Source organism: Lissotriton helveticus, chromosome 2_1, assembly GCF_964261635.1.
Source record: "Lissotriton helveticus chromosome 2_1, aLisHel1.1, whole genome shotgun sequence".
In the NCBI taxonomy this organism is placed as follows: domain Eukaryota; kingdom Metazoa; phylum Chordata; class Amphibia; order Caudata; family Salamandridae; genus Lissotriton; species Lissotriton helveticus.
In genome coordinates this window covers 890,247,277-890,263,797 of record NC_136059.1, presented here as the reverse complement: position 1 = coordinate 890,263,797, position 16,521 = coordinate 890,247,277, and positions in this window count along the sequence as shown.

Below are 16,521 nucleotides of genomic sequence, written 5' to 3'. Positions count from 1 at the left end.
TTGAATAGGCCTTCACCAAACACTTTCATAAACTCTATACGGAAGACCAGATAGTGTCGAAGGACGAGGTCAATCAGTGGTTGGGCCCAGATGTAATTCACCCATTAGATATGGAGGGGCAAGAAATGTTGAACCAGGAATTTACTTAGGAGGAAGTTGAGAGCACTATGAAGACAAGGAAAAGGCACAGCTAGAATCTATTTTACAATCCCTCATTGAAAAGCACTGGGAAGCCAGCAAAATGGCACATTTTGAATATGGGGAAGCTGCCGGTAAACTACTAGCTTGGAAGGCGAGACAGATAAAAATAGGAACTTGATAAAAGAAATTGAGGTGGAGCAGAACGGGGTGGTATTAAACAAATGATTTGGAAATTGAATAGGCCTTCACCAAACACTTTCATAAATTCTATACGGAAGACCAGATAGTGTCGGAGCATGACGTCAATTAGTGGTTGGGCCCAGATGTAATTCACCCATTAGATATGGAGGGGCAAGAAATGTTGAAGCAGGAAATTACTCAGGAGGAAGTTGAGAGCACTATGAAGACAAGTAAAAGAGGGAAGGTGGCCAGCCCGGATGGGCTACCAATAGCAATATACAGAACTCTGGGGAGAACCTTATTACCTTTATGAAATTGATGTTTAATGGCATCCTTAGAGAGTCTACGCAGACAACCAATACCTGGGGCGAGGAAATAATAATATTGATACAAAAACCAGGTAAAAATCTAGTCTGCTGTGAGTCATACAGACTGATATTTTTTTTTTTAGCAGTAAGTAAGTATTTATTTGTTGATTAATTAAAATCATTACAAACAAGAATAGATAAAAGCAACCTACATAAACAAACATATACTATGCACAAAGTTATAATCATATTAAAATGATCCTTTAGAATCGCATTAATACAGTCAATTCCATAATAATGTTTAAACGTTTACACACTGATTAAAATACAGGTATTAACTAAAGTACAATATATTAGCATCAATCACTGTTATAGCAGCATTTAACTTAAAGTGACAGTGTTAGCAGTAGGAAATACTAGTATAATAAATGTTTTGCTGTTTTCCATTTGCTAGCTATAGTAAAGTGAAATGTGCATAACTATAGTAAATTATACTAATAGACCCTCCAACTGGCATACATTTTGATTTAAACAATTCCTAAAATAAGTTTCTTTTTTTACTTTGGATCACGATAAACAGTTATTTACTTATTCTTCGTCTTTGAGTTTCTTCTCCGCAATAATAATGAACTTAACACAGTGGTAAGTAAGTTTTATATTGGCCCCACTCAAACAGGTAATAATTGCTTGCCTGCATGTTCTAATTCCTAGTTCATTAAAAATTGGTTTTAGGATCAACTTCCGAGCCTCTGACAAAGCTGGGCATAAGGTTACGATGTGTGTTAGTGTTTCCTCCCTTTGACTACAAAGCCTGCAAATGCTCGATGCCCATTGATTTTCCCATTTTGGTATACCATCCTTTGTCGGATATCTTCCCAGCCTTAAATACATAAATGTATTCTTAAGCCTAGGTTTTAAATGATAAGACAAGTAAGATTGAGGTGACAGCCTACCGAAAGAGTTAGCAACTGTCCAGAAATGACTTATTTTCCTTAATTCCTCCTTGTCCGCTATAGTCGTTAATAATGCGACCATTTGATTCATTTCTTTTTTAAAAAGGATCCTGCTCCTCAATTCCTCAGCCAAATTAGAGCAGTCAAAATTACTTATGCATTCTTTAAAATACAGCCGCCAATTTTTTGAATATTCCCCTTCTGAGATTTCAAGCCAGCATAACTTTGCCAGTGAACCTTTCTCTGAACGGACTAATGTTAAAAGAGACTTCAAGAATGTAGATTGACGCGCCAGAGATTGGTTTTTCAAACCAAATTCCAGTCTTATGTTTGCTCGACTAATATATTTGGGGATTTTAAAAACAGACTGATATCTTTGATTAACGCAGATTATAAAGTCTTTTCAAAGATCTTGGTAGAGAGTTTAAGTAAAGTTACAGATGAGATAGTACATGGTGACCACAAGGGGTTTATGAAGGGCAGGCAGCTCTATGAGCTAACATACAGTCTGATTGCAGCGATCGACTTGGCCAGAACCTACTCTATACCATTGGCAATTGTGACGTTAGACGCCGCTAAGGTGTTCGATAGAGTCAATTGGTCATATTTAGCGAATATACTGAAAAAGTATAATCTAGGTGATAATTTTTGTAAAGCTGCGCAGCTAATGTATCAGAATCCAACAGCTAAGATTCTGGACAATGGTAATTGGCCGGAGTCCTTCCAGATATCTAGGGGTACTAGACAGGGTTGCCCCTGTCTCCACTTTTGCTTATTCTATATATAGAGCCTGTTAGACCTGGTACCATTGGCGTGAGTCTCCCTTCCATTTTTTGCTGTTGTCTTCTCTGTTTTCAATATGTTTTGCTGGTTTTAGATGCTTTGGGCACCATTCCACTGTTATTCAGTGCTACAGTGCAAGTGCTCCCTATTGTAAATTACTGTAATGGATTAGTGACTCCATGATTGGCTTATTTGATGTACTTATCAGACCCTAGTACAGTGCATCATGTGTGCCAGGGCCTGTAGATCAAATGCTGCTAGTGGGCTTGCAGCACTGATTGTGCCACCCACAGAAGCAGCTTGTAAAGTGTGTCTCAGTCCTGCCATTGCAGAGCCTAACTTCCATGTCGACTTGGTTAAGTACACCCACTTACCAGTCCCTAAACATTCCCTTTTCTACATGTTAGCCACCCCAAAGTTAGGACCTAGGGCAGGATGCATTGTATGTGAAAGGTAGGAAATGCCCTGATGTGTGTGGCATGTCCTGATAGTGAATTACAGCCAATTTCGTTTTTCACTATTGCAAGGCTACCTGTCCCCATAGGCCAGTATGGGAAGTTTGATTATAACATCTTATTATTCTAACTGTCCCAGGGAACATGGTAGAAAAACGAATTTAGTATGCCTGAACTCAGAATGATAAAATACTTATTTTAGTGAAGTTGGTTTTAACATTCTGTGTTTGAAAATAAAACTTTTAGAAAGTAGGTATTTTCTTGCCTAACCATCCAGCCTGCCTCTGCTAGGTTGTGTATTGCATGACTGGTTTGTGAGTGACATGGGCTGGGGTGGCTCCAGAGGCAGGGCGAGTCAGCACTAGGCTGAATAGACCTATCTGCATTGGGAATGCCGGGAAGAGTAGCATTTGGGCATGAATGGGGTTGTGCCAGCCTTACACAATGCTGGCTCCACCTCCTGTGGTGCGTCTGATGACCCTGGCTCACACTGACAAAGGAAGAAGTTGTACATTGGCAGAATACACCCAGTACTGGTTTGGACTAGGTACAGAAACTCTCTGCCTTCAGAGACAAAGTATTTGTGTGTATAAAAAGGCGGACCCAGACCCCATAACTTTAGATCACTTCTGGACATCAAGACAGACCTTTTGCCAAGGAGAAGAACCAGAGAATCTGCCAGAGTTTTTGACTGCTCCTGTCCCAGTGTGTAACTGCTGGGATTGGCCTGCAGTGGTTTCTTTATTGACAAGGAAAGGATAAAGACTTTTTATTTGCAACTTTCGTCATCTTAAAGAAGAATCTCCAAGGGCTTGAACTGTGCTTGCCTCCTACTAAAGTCTCAGAGATACAAGACTTCACCTCCAGCTCCCCCCTAAATTTCCTTGCTGGGAATTCTGTCTTCAGAAGCCTGTGTGTTGTTGGGCTATGCAAACAAATGATGGACAGAATGCTGATTGAATCATACGTTCACCCCCATTCAAAATATCTGGGTTAAATCCATTGTTCTTTTGCTCACCATGCCACCCCAGGTTAGACCCAGCCATATACAAATCAGGCTTGACCCTGTTCCTCATGGGAGCAGTCCAGTCTGATCTGCCGAGCTAGGTCCTTCCTAGACTGTAATCAAGGATCCTGGGACTTGTTTCAGGGTATTACCCTTCATCAGCAAGGCTTGCTTGAAGCCAGTGGCACAGTGAGCAAGGGACCAACGTCTGGGCATACCCATCCCTCTAAGGGCGAAAAGTGCTACGCAAACAAATGATGAACAGAATGCTGATTGAATCATACATTCAGCCCCAATCAAAAGATCTGGGTTAAATCCATCATTCTTTTGCTCACCATGCCACCCCAGTTTAGACCCAGCCATATACAAATCAGTCTTGATCGTGTGCCTCATGGAAACAGTCCAGACCGAACTGCCAAGCTAGGTCCTTCCTGGACCGGAAACAAGCATCCTGGGACCGGTTTCAGGGTATTACCCTTCATCAGCCAGGCTAGCTTGAATCCATTGGCACAGTGAGCAAGGGACCCACGCCTGGGCATACCCATCCCTCTAAGGGTGAAAAGGCCTACGCAAACAAATGATGAACGGAATGCTGATTGAATCATACATTCACCCCCAGTCTAAAGACTGTTGTTGTGAGCTGGAAGTGTGACTCAATGAGAAGAAACGTGTCATATCCACAGCTGTTGCTGTCACATCTTTGCAAGGGTCGCCACCGCAAGGGTCGCATTCACATCACTGGAGAAGTGTGTCTTTGCGCAAGCACTGAGTAACAGACGCGTCGCCTCCCTCAAAGCAAGGAACCGATACATTGTTCTCCCTGCGAACATTTTGCTTATCTTGTGTGACGCATCCAAAGGTACTTTGAGAAACGTGTTGCATTTACCATCTAAAGTGAACTGTGTTATTTCTCCCATCTTAAAGTCATTTTCTTAATACTGTATTGTGGATTTTTGTCGTTTGAGTCTTGTGTTAAGTCTATCTAAAGAATACTTATTTTTATAGAACCTGTGTTGTGTCCGTCTGTAGTGTTTTCACAGTATTACTGTATCTGTTCACAAATGCTTTACACACTGCCTCTGAGATATGCCTTCCTGCTCATTCCCAGCTACCACAGGGTTGAGCAGGGGTTATTTAGCAGTGTAGCCCCCTTACTCTGATTAGAAGCAAGGGTTCCTATTTAGACAAAGGTGCAATCCATTGCCAACTAGAGACCCCCAGTTCTAACAGAGCCCCTAGCACAAAAAACCAGGGAAGCAGTGGAAATCTGTTATATCTGGCTTATGTCTTTCATTTCCCTTGCTTTTAGATTTCCCTGTTGCTCAGCTAGTGTGAGTGGTAGAATGCCTGATGACATCATAGAAGGTTGGGTGCCTGGCTTGTGTGTGGAATGGCAGTTGATGGCATGCAGGCTGAGTGACAGGAGAACTGCTCCTGGTGGGGCTACTATTGCATTTATATCTCTCTTTATTATTAACTTAAACTGGAACTAAGCTACAATAAATCAAACCTATTATATTATACTGGATTCAAGAACTATTAATTGTTACAACATCCTTAGGTTTTCATATGAGGACTGGGAGAAAAAGACAGCGCTTTATGTAGATGACTTAATGATGAATACATCTGATCTTTCATCTGATATTCCGTCTATCCTCCGAATAGCCTTGGAATTTGGAAGGGTGTCAGATTATGAAGTTAATGCAGGGAAAACAGAAGTGATGGCATGGAACAGCGAAGATGAGAGCCCCCTAATTAAAAAGAAATTGAGATACTTGGACGTAAAAATTGTACAGTAGGTCGATGAAATAACAGAAGCGAATCTGGATACGGAAAGAGAGTGTGCCCAAATATTGAAGCGCTGGGTACATTTACCACTAACAATCTTCAGGAGGGTGAATTTAATAAAGTTGATAATTTTGTCCAAGATAACTTTCCTGTTCAGCACAACCCCCCTGCATTTTGATACATCCCGGTTAGTTAGAATTCAGCAGGCTATTAATGCATTCATTTGGGCATCAAATGGGTGAGAATCTCTTGGAAGAAGTTACGGTGAAAAAGAGAGAACGGGGGTCTAGCCTTGCCAGACATTCAATATTAGGAGTGGGACTTTCAGCTCTCACATTCTACAATGCTGTTTAGTGTCCCGGACAGCTCGGATCTGGGGCCTCTGTTTAAAGTGATGCTAAAGGGAGCTAAATTAAGTTCTGCTCATTTCTTGTTTAAGTTTGGTGACTCAAAGTACTTTAAAAAGGTCAAGCTGAGAGTACTTCAGGCCATTGTGAAAAAATGGTTTAGAATCAGGTGCCTTATTGGTTTAAGCTAATATTCCGAACTGGCACAGATGTGGGATTCCCCAGAGACCCCCAACTGTCTCAAGGACAATTTAGTTCTTCCCTTGAGAGAAGCTGGAGTGTGTAGCTGGGGAAAGCTCACTAAAAATGGCGGACTTTTACCTTGGGCAGAACTGAATCAACTGTCAACATTTAAATACATACAGTTGAAAAGTTGGGAGTTTAGTTGCAGTTCTCCATTGGGCAACGGACATATATTTTTAAGATCAATTGATGGGAAAACCTTCAGGGAATAAGGAGGTTTCCACATGGTATTGGGTTATTCTGGACGCCATTGATGTAGAATTTACCCTGGCCAAAGACCTGTGGGGCGAGTACTTGCCGAGGAAGAAATTGCAGCATATATGGCAAGAATCAACGCGCACTTTATTTACGACAGTAAAACCCGCTTGGTTAAGAAGAACCATCTTTTTTCACTCCACAGAGCCTACATAACCCCGGAAAAAATTGTCTAAAGTGGCGAAAGATGACGTCAAGTGCAAGAAGTGTGGTCTAGCATGCGCCTCCAATATCCACATGTTTTACCATTGCCCACCCTTAACAAACGTTTGGGAGGAAGTGGATAAGATGATTGTAACCTTGTTGGGGGCCAACATCAAGGTAAGCCTTTCTTTGGTTATATTTGGAGTAGAAGAGGCCTTGCAGGGCCCAGCAAGAAAGTTCCTGTTTTATGCTATCTACTTGCTAGATGGGAAATCCGCCGTAAGTGGGTGGGGGAATCCTCTCATCCTATATCGAGTGGCTTTACTCCCTGTTCTATGTATCTAAAATGGATTTATTAAGGGTTCCTGCAAGCAATAGTAAGGAGAAGCTTTGGAGCTTCCTATCGAATGGTCGCAGCACTCGAGGGTCCAATGATTACACCTAAAAATCTCTTCCAGCTGCATGGGCTACCTCCCTTGTTTCGTCTTCATTATACGCAGATCCGGGATAACCGGAGAACGTTGAGAATGACAAATGCAGCATCCCACCCACACTGCTCAGTTTAGCTTGGAGATGCCAGCCTGCATCAGATGCAAAAGGAATATTTCAGCTGAACACTCTGTGAGATTCCACTTTTCTTTATTGTGTGTGTTATTTTGATTGCATATAGAAGTTTCCCCTTCATGTGGGTGATAACAATGTTCATCACAGAAATACATGTTTTTACATTCTTGTTTAGACAAAAACATTTGAAGGTCACATGTTGTCTCTCAAACTTGTTGACATATTGCTAATGGAAGGTTACAACCACTCGCAGCTGGGGATGGCAATCCTGCCTTTAAAAGAATGGTAAATGTCACTTTCAAATACACTGTACATTCTCTCATGTTGGCAGCAACTTAAACAAGCATTGGCAAAGCCAATATGTCTCACCTATGCAAGAGCTATTGGCTTTGACAATGTGCTTTAGCCGTTATGTACACCAGTGTGGCTGCTGTTGAACATGGGTTGGGGTGGGGTAGTTTGGGATAGAGTGGGATAGACTGGGGTAGATTAAAGTGGAGTAGATGAAGGTGTTGTAGAGTGGAGCCGGGGAGATTAGAGTGGGGATTGGGGCAGATTGAATTGGGGTAGATTGGGGTGAAGTGAAATGGGGTAGAGTGGAGTGGGTTAGAGTGGCATAGAGTGGAGTGGGGTAGAGTGGGGGAGAATGGAGCGGTAGATTGGATTGGGGTATATTGCTGTGGGGTGGGTTAGACTGGGGCGGAGTGAGGTAGATTGGAGTGGTGAGGGGAAGATTGGGTTAGATTAGGAGTGGAGTAGACTGGAATGGCATAGATTGAGTTTGATTGGGGTAGAGTGGAGTGGGATATATTGGGGTAGATTTCGCTAGAGTGGAGTAGAATGGGAAAGAGTGGAGTGAGGTGGATTGAGGTAGATTGGAGTGGAGTGGGGTATACTGTAACCCTGGGCGTAGTATGCGTAGTGAGGCTACGCAAAGCTACGGAAAGTGGGCGAGAAACTATGCCCACCTATGCACTTCGCGTAGCCCCACTACGCGCCGCATGCCCCCTCCCCGTCATACCTAATTTTAGTAAATGCGCAAAGAAAAGTAAATAAAAGGCACTTACCTTGTCCGCTGCGTCCCGGGGCTCCCTCTGCTCGTTCACTGCACCGTCTTGATAACCAATGCGCACGCATGCACGAGAAATGCGCATGCGCATTGGTTATCAAGACGGCTGCGTGAACTAGCAGAGGGAGCCCCGGGACGCAGCGGATAAGGTAAGTGCCTTTTATTTATTTTTATTTGCGCATATACTAAAATTAGGTATGTTCGGGAGGGCGGGAGGGAGGCGGGTGGCTGACAACTTCGCTACGCCCACGGAGTGGGCATAGTGTTGCCTGCTACGCCTACTTTGCAAAGGGTGAAGTAGGCAACACTACGTCCACTTTGTCGGCGTAGCGAAGTCCTTCGCCCAGGGTTAGTGTACTGGAGAAGAGTTGGGTAGATAGGAATGGAGTGGGGTACATTGAGTGGATTATTGTAGGGTAAAATAGAATTAAGTGGGGGTAGAATGGAGTGGCATGGGGTAGGTTTAGGGAGTGGGATAGATTGGAGTGGTGTGTGGTAGATTGGGATGGGTGGGGTAGATTGGAGTGGATTAGGGTAAATTGGGGTATAGTGGGATAGACTGGGGTGGAGTGGGGTAGATTGGATGGAGTAGATGAAGGTGAAGTAGAGTGGAGCCACGAAAATTAGAGTGGGGATTGTGTCAGATTGAATTGGGGTAGATTGGGGTGAAGTGGAGTGCATTGGGGTGGAGTTAGGTAGATTTGAGTGGAGTACATTGGAGTGGGGTAGATCCAAGTGGGGTGGACTGGATGGGGTAGATTGGAGCAGAGAAGTTTAGGGTGAGATGGGCATATGGTAATTTAGAGTGGGATGGATAGGGGTGAATTGGGGCAGAGTGGGATAGATTAGACTAGAGTGGGATAGATATTGGTGGCATATGGTAGATTAGATTGAGTGGGGTGAGATATATTGGGGAAAGGTGGAGTGGAGCAGGGTAGATTAGTGTGGAGTGGGATAGATTGGGTGGAATAGAGTAGGGTAGATTGGGATGGAGTGTTGAAGATTGGAGTGGGGTAGGTTGAAGAGAGGTGATTGGAGTGGAGTAGTCAGTTGTGTGGTAGATTGGAGTGGGTTGAATTGGAGTGGAGAGGGATAGAGTGGGATGGAGTAGAGTGGGATGGGGTAGAGTAGGGAGAAGTAGGTTGCAGGGGGTGAGGTGGAGTGGTGTATATTGGGGTTAGAGTGGGGTAGATTGGAGTGGAGTAGTTTGAAGAGAAGTAGATGCAGTAGATTGGAGTGGGGTACATTGGAGTGGGGTAGATTAGGGAGCAGTATATTGGAGTAGGGTAGAGTGGTGTGGACTGGGGTGGGGTAGATTGGAGTGGGGTAGATTGGGTAGAGTGGGTTAGATTTGAGTGAGGTGTGGTAGTTTGGAGTGGGATAGATTGGAGTGAAGTGGATTGGGGTAGATTTTGTGGATTGGAGTGTGGTAAACTGGAGTGGAATTAAGTTGATTGTGGTACATTAGAGTGAGGTAGATTGTGGTAATTTGGAGTGGTGTAGATTGTGGCAGATTGAGGTCGAGTGGGGTAGATTTGAGTGGAGAGAGATATATTAGAGTGGAGAGCAGCAGCATAGATTTCAGTGGAGTTTGGAGTGGAGTGCGGTAATTTGGACTTTGGGAAATTGAAGTGGAGTGAAGTAGATTGGAGTGGGTAGGCTGGAGTGCAGTGTGTTGGATTGGGGTACACTGGAGTTGGGTGGATTGGGGTAGATTGGAGTGCAGTAGATTAGAGTGGAGTGAAGTAGATTTGGGTAGGTTGGAGTGGGTTAGGGTGCATTGGGTTAGATTGAGTGGCTTTGAGTAGATTGAAGTGGAGTGGGGGACGTTCCTTCTCCTACCTCGCCGCCAAGACATGGAACTCCCTCCTGACCCACCTCCACCGGACCCAGGACCACCTCGCCTTCAGGAAGCAACTCAAGACCTGGCTGTTCGAGCAGTAGCGGACCCCCCTCCCCTAGCGCCTTGAGACCCTCCGGGTGAGTAGCGCGCTATATAAATGCTTTGATTGATTGATTGATTGGGGTGAAATGGCAAGGGGTAGATTGGAGTAGAGTGGGGTAGATTGGGGTAAGTGGGAATTGGGTACATTGGGGTGGGATAGACTGGAGTGGGGTAGATTGGATTGTAGCAGAGTGAATTGGGGTAGATTGGAGTGGGTTAGATTGGGTTTGAGTGGGTTAGATTGAAATGGAGTAAATTTGGGTGGGGTGGAGTGGGGTGGGCAAATTGGGATAGGATAGATTGGAGTGGAGTGGAGGAGATTGGACCCAGTGAGGTAGATTGGACCTGCCCGCCTGACTTTAAAATGGCGGCCGTTTCTGACAAATAGCTCGTAATTGCAGCAAATGGCAAATCGAAGGCTGCTCTAACACTTATCTCCTCATGTGCTGAACAGAAACGGCACTAGAAAACAGGGGGCTACATGTGGAACAACGCAAGCTAAAAACCCAGATTCGCCCTGCCTGACACTAAAATGGCGACCACTACAGACAACTTGAATAGAGAATAACTACAAGCAAAGAGAAAGCAATCGAGGTTGGAGATGTGAAAAGACATATAGGTGCAGGAATTTAATTTTACAGTAAAAGCAAACAAAATAAGATAGAGAAGGGGATCACATAAAGGATCACAACATTGGATAAAAGAAGAAAAATCATAAACATTAGAGGAACTCACTGGAAGACAAAAAACAGAGAGAGATAATTGGGGACACTCTAAAGAGTTATCACCACATAGAGAGACCGTTACACCTTAGACCGTGACGTTAACTAGCAAAAATGGCCGATAACTACTTAGAAGCGGCAGGCATAAATGCACATATCATAAAATATCCAACCTATCTATCCAAAACCTCAGCCCACAAATTTATGCACAATCAAATGAGGAAATACCCGGACACTTTGATCTCTGACCCCTCCTTTAACCGAGATCAAAGCATGATCGTAAACGACATGATATTTTTCACTAGAAAAACGGCTAAATGGCGCACCGTCATTACAGAGGAGCTCAACATAAAGTCTGTCAGCAATATACCACATGGCACTAAACTATTGATCATACCGTCACCTAGACTCATAGCAGACCTGTGCATAACATTATACAAGAATGGAATAGTACTGGTACAAGCAGACAATGTCGAATTAGAGAAATTTGACCACATATTCTCTACCTTAAAAGAATGTGTAGAGAACCCAAGGGACCAACAACATCTTCGGACCGCACAAGTAGACATTCTAGACTCCATCTACTCTACCACCACAGGCAGCATATTGCCAAGAGATCCTCAGGACTCACAACACTTAACGCCACCAGGTGACACAGACATAGTTCTACCCAATGAACCTCAGCATCCTCAACACCCAATGCCATTAGAAGACACAACTGAGACAGAAGACAGAATGAACGAAGAGGATACAGAGAGCACAGAAACACTGATACCATTGGCTAACACCGCCCCGGCACTAGCACAGAGGGAAGAATCATCGTTGCCCCATCAAGAGATAGGTCCACAACACCCAACAACACCAGGAGACTCAACGGAAAGCGTAGACAGGCTGGATGAAGAGACTACAAACCGAAAAGAAATACCTATAATTACTGGCAATAAGGCCCTGCAGCAAACACGGAGGGAAGAATCAATGCGGCTCTCACAGGAAGTGACTTCGCCTATAAATAGGACACTCAGTAGGATTCTAGACACAAATGATACGGAAAATGCCACCCCTCCGTCATACTCCCCATGTACAAGACAAAGGTCAGATTGGAACACACGAAATGCCCGGCAACCAAAAGTGACAAAGTTCACACAACGCAGCGAGTGCATCGCACTTCTCACAAAGCAGAGGCACTGACAACGGAACTAAGGGCACAAAGGATAGGAAGCTGAGAAAAGGAACAGATATTGCGCATGGGAACACAAATGGGAACACCGAACCGAGAGGATGAACACTCCTAATACAGAGCCTCAGACCCGGAGAGACATTAAAGGAATACAGTCACAAATTGACAACATGTCACAGGACATCCTAAACACTCTGAAAACAATGGAAAAGATCCTGGAAATCACTGTAGGCACACACTCCAGAGTTGAGCACATCCAAGAATTAATGCAGAAGTCTCTCGAGAAAAGGAATGAGATGGCCATGCCATTAACAGATAGGCACAATCGACCAGATAGGACTCTTAGATACATAACAGAAGAAGAAACCCTGTCCTTACTACAAGCATACGAGCCCACAGAACACATTAGAGGGGAGGTAATTAAAACAGTTCCGATTGATGTAAATAGAACATCCAGACATAAGGTAAGGAATCAGACCTCAACAACTTACATCAAGTCCAGCTATCCACTAACCTGCCTGAACGGGACCCTAGCAACACAAGAAAGCCCCTGAAATGCCTACTGCTCAACTGCAGGTCGGCAGTAAAACATGCATCAGACATCGCTGCACTTATCATTAACCAGGAAATTGACCTAGCGATCCTAACAGAAACATGGCTTTCGGAATCATCATCTCCATGCATAGATCTGTTAGTGCCCCCTCATTATAACATAGTGAGACTGGATAGACCAAAAAAGATCAGAGGTGGGATAGCATGCATCCATCGATCAGATATAGAAATCAACCAAATAGAATCCGATCCTCTGGAGTCCTGTGAATACCTAGGTCTTAATATACGATCAACAGACAATCAAAGATGCAACCTGCATGCCATATACCACCCTCCGGGAAATAATGCTATTTTTATAAACCAGTTAATTGAAACTATCACGGATAACTCTAACACTCACTCTAACGACATATTCCTGGGTGATTTCAACTTACACTGGGATGACGGGAAGGACAAACTGATTAACGCTCTTAAAGACTTCTTGACGGAGCTAAACCTTACCCAAGCCTGCACACAGCCAACACACTCAAAAGGAGGAACGCTAGACTGGATATTATCAAGAAACAAGGACATAAGGATCCACTCAGTTATGACGTGCGACTGGTCAGATCACCATGCCATAACATTCCTAATACCAACACTGAAAAGGAAAAAGATCGTGCAGCCTATTAAACTGAAAAAGTGGACCCGGGACACTAAAGACTCGAATATGGAACGGTTACTAGAAAATTGTGAGAAAGATCTGAATCCACCAAACAACATGCGGAATGTGAATGATCTAACTGACCACTACATTACGACAGTAGCAAATATAGTTAACACTACTATGCCACTAAAGCTGAAAAGAGTCTCGGAAAAGGACAAAAACCCTTGGTTTAATGGTACACTGAATGAAGATAGGAGGAAACTAAGAATGGCCGAAAGAAAATGGAGACAACACCCTGCAACACCAGAGCTGAAATCACTCAGAAAAGTCAGAAACGAGTACAACAAAAAGATCCTCAAGTCCAAAAAAGAATATATTAGATCAGAATTGGATAACGCCAAAAACAGGTCATGGAAACTATTTGAGATATTAAAGCAACAATCTAACAAATTGGCAAAATCGGCCCAAGAAACCACTAAAACTCAGCTGAGCTGTGAAGAATTCTCAAATTTCTTCACTGAAAAGGCCAACACTATGGAAACAGAGCTCAAGATGGCAGCGGACAACCTGCCCAACCAACCACACAGACTGAACAATACCACTCTGACGTCCGACCCCGAGGAAGCAAAAAACAAAGCTCATTGGGACACTTTCAAGTTATATGATCAGAACACCATCGCTAAAACACTAGCGGATATCAAACCGAATAACCACTATAATGATCCACTCCCCACCAAATGTCTACAAAACATCAACCACATCATCATCCCAATATGGACAAAAATTATAAATGCCTCGCTAGCACAAGGGATCTTTCCAGAATGCTTAAAAACAGGCCAAGTTGTCCCGATCATCAAGAAACCAACAGCGGACCCAGCAGATCCTAATAACTTTCGCCCAGTTACCAACATTCCGTTACTGGCCAAACTAATCGAGAAATGTGTACAAAACCAACTGAGCCAACACATGGCTATGTTCATGCTATTGGATGACTGTCAATCGGGATTCAGAGCAGGCCACAGCACGGAAACAGCGATCCTACATATCGTTGATGACGCAATACAGGCCCTAGATCGCAATAGAACATGTTTACTAATCCTTCTCGACCTGTCATCTGCATTCGACACTGTTAATCATGAAAAATTACTAGACAGACTAAATAAAAGAATGGGAATATCGGGAAATGTGCTGAAATGGTTTGAATCCTTCCTCAGAACAGATCTCAAAGATACTTGGTCAACCAGACACTTTCCAATCTTGTCTGAACTCGGTCGGATTCCCTCAAGGATCTACATTATTTCCTTCACTTTTTAACTTATACGTCGAACCTCTAGCAGAAATCCTACGGGACGCAAACATATCTTATCACATGTACGCGGACGACACGCAGATTTACAACAAGGTCGCATCGATAGAGGACATCAAGTTAATCAATGAGGCTTTAAAAGAGACAATAAGCTGGCTAACCAGTAATCACCTGAAGATAAATGCACGAAAAACCGAATTCCTATTAATCTCACCACCCAAAAATAACACAGAGGCGTTGGAATGGACCAAATTGATCTCAGCACCCACAAAGCACTCCACTACAAAACACCAAGATACCTGGCCCAGAAGATTGAACTTTCGGGAGGAGGCGGACCAGCTAGGAGTGCCAAGGAGCGGCTGCTGAGGCCACCCATATTCCGGAAGAAGAAAACATATGACAGAGCTTTCTCTGGGGCAGCCCCCAGAATATGGAACTCACTCCCTCCGAAGATCAGGAAAATTACAAACACGGCAACATTCAAAAAGGAAGCTAAGATCTTCCTAATGAGTAACAGCCTGATTCATGAAGCGAAATAGCGCCCGCAATGGCAGCGAAAACGCAATTGCGGGTGCAAAACATGGAATCGGCATTCATGTACGAAATAGCGAAATCGCAAAAAAATAATAGCGAGCGGAATAGCGATTACGCTGTAAAAGTCGCAGACTCCGGGAAGTCGAGCATTAGCGAAAATGAAATAGCGACCAACCACGGAATCTGCGAATTGAATAGCGAAACGCAATACTGTCTCAATCGGCATTCATGAAAGAAATACATTAGCGAAAAATCGCTAAATCGCACATTAGCGCGGCGCAATTTAAGGACAACTCAAAGCAGGTGGTAACCATAAAAGCCATGATTAACCAAATTTTTAAAAACTGTTAGCCAATCACCAACAGGTCCAGGCCTGACCAATCACACATAAGGACATTCAGCAGCAGCAATAGGCGTTCCACAATGCCTGGGATGTACATGGTGGTGAGGCGGCGAAGGCTACAGCGAGCAGCACGGAGGAGACGCATGAGGCAGGCACGGATTTACCGGCAGCAGGTCACCTTGCTGGGGCAAACCAGAGAACAGATTTATGCCAAATACAGGCTGAATGGGGAAATGATCACCTGGCTGATACAAGAACTCGACCCCATCATGCAGCACCCAACAAGGCGAAACAATTCTGTGCCCACACATGTGCAGGTATTGTGCAGCCTGCACCTCCTGGCATCCAGCAGTTTCCAGGGCATAGTAGCCGCTGCTGGGGGGATTTCCCAGCCCACCATGTCACGCTGCCTCCACACTTTTGTTGACGCCATGCTCACCCAGCTCCACCAGCACATCACATTTCCCACCAGCCAACAGGATTTGGACCTCACAAAACTACAATTTTATAATGTTGCCCATTTTCCCCATGTCCTTGGCTGCATAGACTGTACCCACGTCGCCATCTGCCCACCAGCTGGCACGGAGTATATGTACCGCAACAGGAAGTCGTACCACTCCCTCAACATACAGATGGTCTGCAATGCCAAGACCATCATCACTGACATTGTGGCCCAGTACCCAGGGAGTACCCATGACTCCTTCATCTTCAGGCACAGCGGACTCCACACACGACTGATCAGGGGAGAGTTTGGGGAAGGACACCTACTTGGTAAGTACACTTTGTCGACAATGTCACATTGCTATGAAGTAACTGCGCTGCACAGGCAATCAACATCTGCTCCTCTCATTCAGGTGACAGTGGCTACGCCCTACGGGAATACCTCCTGACCCCTTACCTCAACCCTGCCACACCTCAGCAACGCCGCTACAATGTTGCGCACATCCGGACAAGGAACTGTATTGAAAGGACATTTGGCCTGCTCAAGAGCAGGTTCCGTATACTGCACAAGACAGGTGGGGCCATGTATTACAGTCCTGCAGCGTGCTGCCGCATTGTG